The following is a 7,359-nucleotide window of genomic DNA, read 5'->3' as shown; positions in this document are numbered from 1 at the left end:
CCCGTGCCGGAGGAGGACTGGGGCTGGGAGGCCATGGCATCTCCCCGCTCCCACCCTCTCCCCCAGCCTGGTTTCCAAGCAGGAGTGTTTAAATACCTTTTATGTTGTGACTCAAATGATGAAAGGGCCGAAAATGGGACTAAGAAAGACGAGTTGTACTTCAGAATAAAATACCCCATGAAAGCAGCAGATGCTGCCACAGGAATAAATTGTATCAACAGCAATCAGATGGGAAGCGAAAAGTCAGAATGGAGTTGCTCCCTCTTTCCCATTTCCAGCGAAAATTTCGGGGTCCATGAATTTAGCCAGAATCAGGTAGGATGAAAGGCTTTGTCTGACAAGGCATTTCAAAGCATCTGGGAGCCTCCAGAGAAGATGTGGCCACTTGGACAGGGAAGTGGAGCCCCTCACTTTTACTGAGCATTTCAGTCGCCTTCCTCACTTTTAATGAGCATTTCAGTCGCCTTCCTTTATCCTTCTGCCAAGATCTGCCTTTTTTTTTTTTTTTCCTCCCCACCTGAAAAAGCCGATTTCTGCTGTTTGTGATTTGTTTTAACTTTGCAAAACATGCATTTAAGCAACACAACGTGAGGAGGCTGAGGCTAAAACAACCCTTGTCACTCCATACAGCCCAGCCTGTTGCTGCTTGCCATAAATACCTCCTCACTGCGACTGGCCCGGCCATTTCGGCTGCTGCCGGGTCGGCACCACCATCTTTCAGCATCTCCCGTTCCCCTCCCAGCCCCTGCAATGATTTCCCATCTCCCCGTCTCCCCTTTCCACTGCAACAGGATTGCATGAGGGCTATAATTAATAGAAATTAGACTGTTGAGACCTTGCAGCCCCATCCCGTAATTACTTGGCCTTGCTGTATTCGAGGCGCAGAGACCGGCAGCCAGCTCGCAAGCCACCGGCGATGGCAACACATCCCGTTAACAAGCTATTTTTGTTAAGCTTTTAATACAGGCACTTGCGTGGCACTGGGCAATGTGGAGCATCTCCATGAAGTCTGCTCCCAGGGGGATGCGCGGGGGAATATTTTGGGATGAAATGCTGGCAGCAGAGCTAGACAAAGCAGGATATTAACAAAGTGCCGTGTCCCAACCATGTTTATCGCTTACACATTAATTCCCGGCACCCAACCGCTCCAGCCGCCTGCTGTCCAACCGTACCGATTTCAGGGGCTTGGCAAAGCATTGATGCTCAGCGAGCAGTGACCCCCCCCCCAGTCCTCAGCTCCTCCACATCCCCCCGCACCCTGAAAGCCATGCGGGAGCATAATGATGCCCGACATCTGACTGGGTGCACGGTGTCTCCCCACCAGGTCCTTAAATCTCCTATCAGCCCCCGTGCGAGGCGCACGTTGGCCCTGGATGCCGGGCAGAGGAGCAGCGGAGCACAGCTAGTCACACTGCTCTGCTTTTATCACTGTGCTTTTCGCGAGCCGGTAAAAAGTTCAGTGCAAAGCACAGGAGAGGTCTCTGAAAGGCAGCCGCACTCATGACCCAGCGTGCTGGCACACGTCTCCGATGGGGATGGGGTTTTGCCGGTGTCTGCGATGCTCGCTTGGCTGCTGACCCGCAGGGACGTTCACTTGGAGGGCTCGTGGCATCGCGCACCCACCCTGAGAGGAGACCAAGGGCCTGGGGAAAGGTGCTGCTACCCATTTCGGGTATGGGAGAGAGACCTGAGGCTGCAGGCTGGGCTCCAAATGACGCCATCGCTTGTCTTTTTCTTTTTTTTTTATTGGGGAGGGGGAAGAAGAAAATGTGACAGAGCTGGCGTCTTTGATGCCTGCCCATCAGTCTCCTTCCCTGCTGCTGCAGGCAGAATGATATGCCGCTGAATGGGGAAGAAGGTACATGACAGGCTCCAATTTGCCCTCTTCTCCACCAAACACAAGGACATCCAGTAAATCTGAAAGGCAGAAAGACTGAAAAGGGATGAAAGGGAGCCTACGCGGCACGGTACGTAATTGGCTTGTGGATCTCGATGGCACAGGACGCTGCTGGGGTCGGGACCTCAGCAGGATTACACATTTATAGAGCTAATGCTCTCCCTATTAGCCATGCCAGCATAAAAACACTGCAGAAGGGCCCTTCGCCTCCCTGTTTCGGCCCGCCATCCACTCCCCGCTCGATCCAGGTAAAGGTCCATCCAGCACAGCCCCCGTTTTCTGCAGCCTCCGGTTTTTGCGTCTCCTGTGGATGTGGGCTGGATGGCAGGGCAGCCGAGCGTGCAGCGAGCGGGCAGCTGTCACTTTGCTCTTGTATCTCACATTTGCTCTGTTCTGGCTGTATTTCTGATCCTACAGAAACCCTCCGTAGGTCCCAGCCAGCGGCTGGCAGGGAAATGAGCTGGTGAATCTGCTTTCGCTACACACGAGCTTGTTCAGCATTTGATACTGATCTGGCTGATGCTCATCTGGGGTGGGTTTTGTCATTTCATCTGCAATTGTTTTGCTGTAAAGCACTTTGGAGGGTTCGCTAGCCGGCTGTTTTACAAAGGACACCCGTTCTTATTACTACTGTGAATGAACTACTTTGCATTTCTGTGAATGGGAAGGAAAACTTGTCACCTCAGGACAAAAAGGGAGTGGAAGTATCTAGTGATCCCCTGAGACGCCTCAGACAATCCACCAAGCTCAAGTCATTCTCCCGTATTTCTCTTTCCTCTGGGGCAATTGAAATTATTAGTCCCTTCTCAAGAACCTCAGGATCTCCCTGTCCTTTGCCAATTCCAGTCCTGGCTTCGCTCCAGGCTGCTGGCACGTCCTGCTGGAGCCCCGTCCTGTGATGGGGACCAGCAGAGGATGCCCGGTGCCTGCTGGAGGTCAGGACGGCATCGCCGGGAGCCGGTGAAGCCCCTGGCCGTGCCTGAAATCCTGCAGTATCAATGCATGCACACTTGGGGTGTCCCCTGGGCCATGCCGTCCTCTCCCAGAGAAGCGGGAGCATCCTGGTGTCCATTGGCACCTCCAGCTGTGACAGGACCCAAGGACTCGACTCATTCCGCTCCGGGAAGGTCCCAGTGGCTTTTGAGATGCTGGTCCATCGGGCGCAATGGGATGAGACACAGGGGCAACATAAACCCTCTGGCAGCAGGGAAAGGAGGCTCAGGAAAAGAAGATGATCTCTTCTCCTGGGTATCCAGGGATAGGATGCGTGGGAATGATTCAAAGCTGCACCAGGTGAGGTTTGGGAAGCATTTCTTTACCGAGAGGATGTTCAAACCCTGGAACAGGCTTCCTGGAGAGGTGGAAAGGTCCTTTCCCCAAGGGTGTCAGTGTTTAAGAGGCATTTGAACAGTGCCCTTAATAACAAGCTTTAACTTTTGGTCAGCCTTGAAGTGGTCAGGCAGTTGGAGTAGATGACCGCTGTAGGTCCCTTCCAACTGAAATTATTCTATTCTATTCTATTCTATTGAAGATCTGCCTCCAAGCTCATGCAAGCAGCAGCCCAGCCTCTGATCTGGATAGCCTTCTCCCAAATGCTGGCTTTTAGGCTCTGAACCAAGGTAGCGGGGTTGTGCCCCGTGCCCGCAGCCATAGGACCAGCAGCATCCGACTGCGGCAGTACTCCAAGGGCACCGCTGCCGTGGAAGGCGTACGGCACAGTGGGGTCAAGCAGAGCAGATTACACGGGGAAAACACACTTTACACTCCCTCTGTTTCTATGTTAGTCCTGAAACAAGCATTTAAATTAAACGAGTTTCTATAGCCGAGTTTCCAATCCCACAGCCACTTCCACCATCGGCCTCCTTTTTTCCCCCTATTTTCTTTAGCTCAAGGGGCGGGAGGAGGAGATGCAGACACAGAGAGGAGTGCTAATTAAACAGGGAGTTCCACATTAGGGTACAAATCCTCTGGACCAGCACAAACCCTGCCAATTTCTGTATTTATTTATTATTTTTTCAGTACAGTTGTAATTTCCAGTGGTGCCTCCAGCACCAGAAGAGGGTTCAGGGGCTGCTCTCGGAGAGGATTAGCACGCTGGAAGCATTATTACTTTCCTTCGCTGTGAATTCAGGAGTGATTCCCTGATGGCTGCACTCTATATAGAAGTGAATCGGTGCTAATTTGTTTTTGAGGATCACACATCCACCAACACGTGAAAGACAATCCTGCTTCTCGATGTATATTTCGAGTTAGTGCTACAGCAAACAACAAAAAATAAGCAAGCAAAGGAAGCCAGTCTTCCCTCACCCGGAAAGCCAGGGCTGGAAAAGAATGGACTTTAATAATTTTTTTTGCTCGTGTGAGTTGGTGCTGCATCTTTCTGGGAGTGTTTTTGGGTTTTGGCTGTGCTGCCTGTGGCAATGGGCAGTGGGGGCTTGGGCATCCATCTCACGGAAAGCCTCAGGGACACCATGTCGGACGGGATGTCAAAGAGACTGAGCATGAAAGGCTCATTTTTTATTTTTTTTTCCCTTTAAATCATCCTGGAGTTTAACTGCGAGAGAGGAATAAATTAACTAATTGAATCTGTAAGGATGGAGAGGCCGGGCACCTGGCAGGAGAGCAGCTGCCCCGCCACCCATCGCTCCCCTCTCTTTATTTGTGTGATTCAGAGGGACGCGGTCCATGGGGAGATATCAGAGCCGGCTGAAATGGAAGACAAAGCTATTGTTTCAAACAGAGTTATTGATTTTTACATTATTACACTATGAAATTTATGGTCTGGTTTCAAACTGCAATAGGAGTTAATGACCACCATCCAGAAACTTCCAGGTGACCTTGGCCTTGACTTTGGCGGAGGAAGGTGAAGAGCTCCAGATACCAGGTCAGCAAATGTAAAAGGAACTTGCGTCACCCTAAAGGACTTGATTTTGGGGTGCTGCTGACCCCAGGTCCCTGCCCTGAGCTTTAGCTCACAGCAAACTTCAAGTTGGTTGACAGCAGTGATGGAGGGGAGGAAATCGGACCTTCTCAGCTCCAGACAAAAGCCGCTTCTGCTGTTAAGCAACATTTTGCTCCTCTTGAAGCCCCCAGCCAGAAGCACCGTGATGTCCTCAGAGCTCCTGAGCACGGTTGTCCATCCTTAACCACCCTCCCAGCTCAGCTTGGCTGACCAAGGGTTTGCTCCGGTCACCGCTGGAGAAATGCAAAACCAGGGTGCCCCGGGATGGCTGAGAAACACCCGGGAGAGGAGGCAACGCAGCCTGGAGCAAGAGAAATCCCGTAAGAGAGAAGAGCAATGGGCAGTGCCTGCAAAGCAGGCAGCTGCCTGCAAAGGGCATGGGCCGTTCCCGGTGCCGGCCGGCTCTCCCACCTCGGTCATGCGAAGAGGATTTGCTTTTTAATGTCGGGGATACCAAAGTGGGGTCAGGGTGACCAAGAGGAGGATTATAACCAGTTAACACATGTGATACCGGTGACACAGAAGGGTTTGTGAGGGCTACAGCACTCCTCAGTCTAAAGTCTTTTCCTGGCTTTCCTTTAGAAGGTACCTCCCGACGCACCTTTTGGCACCAGCCTCTTCCCAAGGCTTTCCTTAGCAATATTCCTTCCAAATTTCCTTGTATGCTTCTTCCTCTGGGAACAGTCTTTCCACTTGCCAGCAAAGGAAGGCAATTTCCAGCTGATGCTGGAGAAGGGTTTTTTCTAGTAGTCCCTTCTCCCTGGAACATCCCTGACACTGCACCCTGAGCTAAAGTTGTAGGAAGCCAGTAGCCTCCAAGCTCATCTTCTGCCTCGGAGGTCATAATTGCCATTAAATCACAGCTTGCCTAACCAAATTATGCAAACCCGAAATTATCTCCAATGATTTTTATGTTGCTGAAATGTTCCAGAACTGCCGGGGTGATGACTGGGGGATTGGGAGCAGCTGTCACTCCATCAGAAACCGTAACTCCAAACAGCTGGGATCTGTCAGTTATTTATGAGACACCATTGACAAAAAAAAAAAATAAATGATGAAGGTGGATGGGTGGTTGCCACTCTCTGGCTAAAAGGCAGCTCGTGCAGAAAGCAAAGCCCCGTGCCGTGTCCCGGCGCTGGGAGCTGCAGCCGATGTTGCAGGGATCAAACTCACCGAGGATGCTCCTGCCGAGCGCTGCAGGACGGCGGGGCAGCACCGAAAGGGCTTTGCGGAGGTGCTTTGGCTGAAAGCACGCTGCTGCTCCCTGGGGAATTTAGTCTTTGTGACAGTCAGGATGGGCTTGTTTATTTTATCCTCTGTGTTGCAAAAAAAATTTTAAAAAAAGAGGAGAAAAAAACCTGCGCAGCTACTAAGCACAGGTCTGACACCACTTTGTTGAACCGTCCCAGATCTGAAGTTTCGTTCTTGGCTTGCGCCCAGTTGCCGCCTGGCCTTGCCTTTCATCGTCCTTCACTTGGCAGATGAAATTGTGAACATTTGAGGCTTCTTTTTCTCCCTAAACAACAATTTCTCTCTATGGCGCTGCAAACATCCCATTCTGAGTTAGTTCCCAAGTTTCAAAGTATATTTTCCCCCGAGGGTCGTAGTCGTGTCTTTGTGCCTCAGTTTGCTCGGGGTGGATTTAGAAAGGATCCTTTGGTAGATCCAGGGCGTGAACGGGGCAGGAGAATGTCTCTGGAGCTTACGGACAGCGAGGTGGTGGTGTTACACCAGGTGTGAATTTGGCCTCAGAAGAGGGTGAGCGATGAGTAAGCTTCTGCCTTTTTGATAATCCTGGCTGCGAGCAGAAGCCAGATGCTTTGTCCCCACTTGTAGCTCGCTCTGGTTAAGTATTATTATTTATATTATGTAGTAGCTATACATAGTGTTTTATGGCAGTAAAGATACATAAATCAGTAACCAGAAGACGAGGGCTTTGCTCTAAAGAGCTTATAAATCTTAACAGCTTGAGCAGCACCGGTAATGGACACAGTAAGCAGGCAGTCAAGTTGCGTGTAGACACGAGCTAAGATGGGTCTCCCAAAGCAGATGGTGCTTTAGGAGAGATTTGAAAGAGAAGCAACCTGCTCCATCCTCGAGACCAGATCCTGCCGGAGAATTAGGGGGGCTGTGACCCATATAAGCTTGTCCGGGTGGAGAGGTGCAAGCGTCCGTCTGAGACAAGCAGCTCGCAAAGAGGCAACGGGCAGGGGGTGGCAAGGGCTTGTGGCGGGGCTGCCTTTTGGGGGGCTCTGCAGGTGCATCCCCCCTGGGGCTGAGGCATCTATTCTCGTCCTAAGTGTCTTCTTCCCCTCAAGCCTGAGACTCCTAATGAAAAGAAGTGGCATCATGTCTTCCTAAACAAACCAAGGCTTTGCCTTGCTCAGAGATACAGTAAAGCGTTATAAACCTTAAAATGCAAGAAAACGGCCGGCACAGGTACACCCTGCTCTCCGGAGCGAGCGGTGCCGTGGGAGCAGGCTGCCGGAGGAGCAGCCGC

This window comes from Cariama cristata, unplaced genomic scaffold, assembly GCF_000690535.1.
Source record: "Cariama cristata isolate BGI_N322 unplaced genomic scaffold, ASM69053v1 scaffold25477, whole genome shotgun sequence".
NCBI lineage: Eukaryota > Metazoa > Chordata > Aves > Cariamiformes > Cariamidae > Cariama > Cariama cristata.
Note: the sequence above shows the minus strand (reverse complement) of the source record.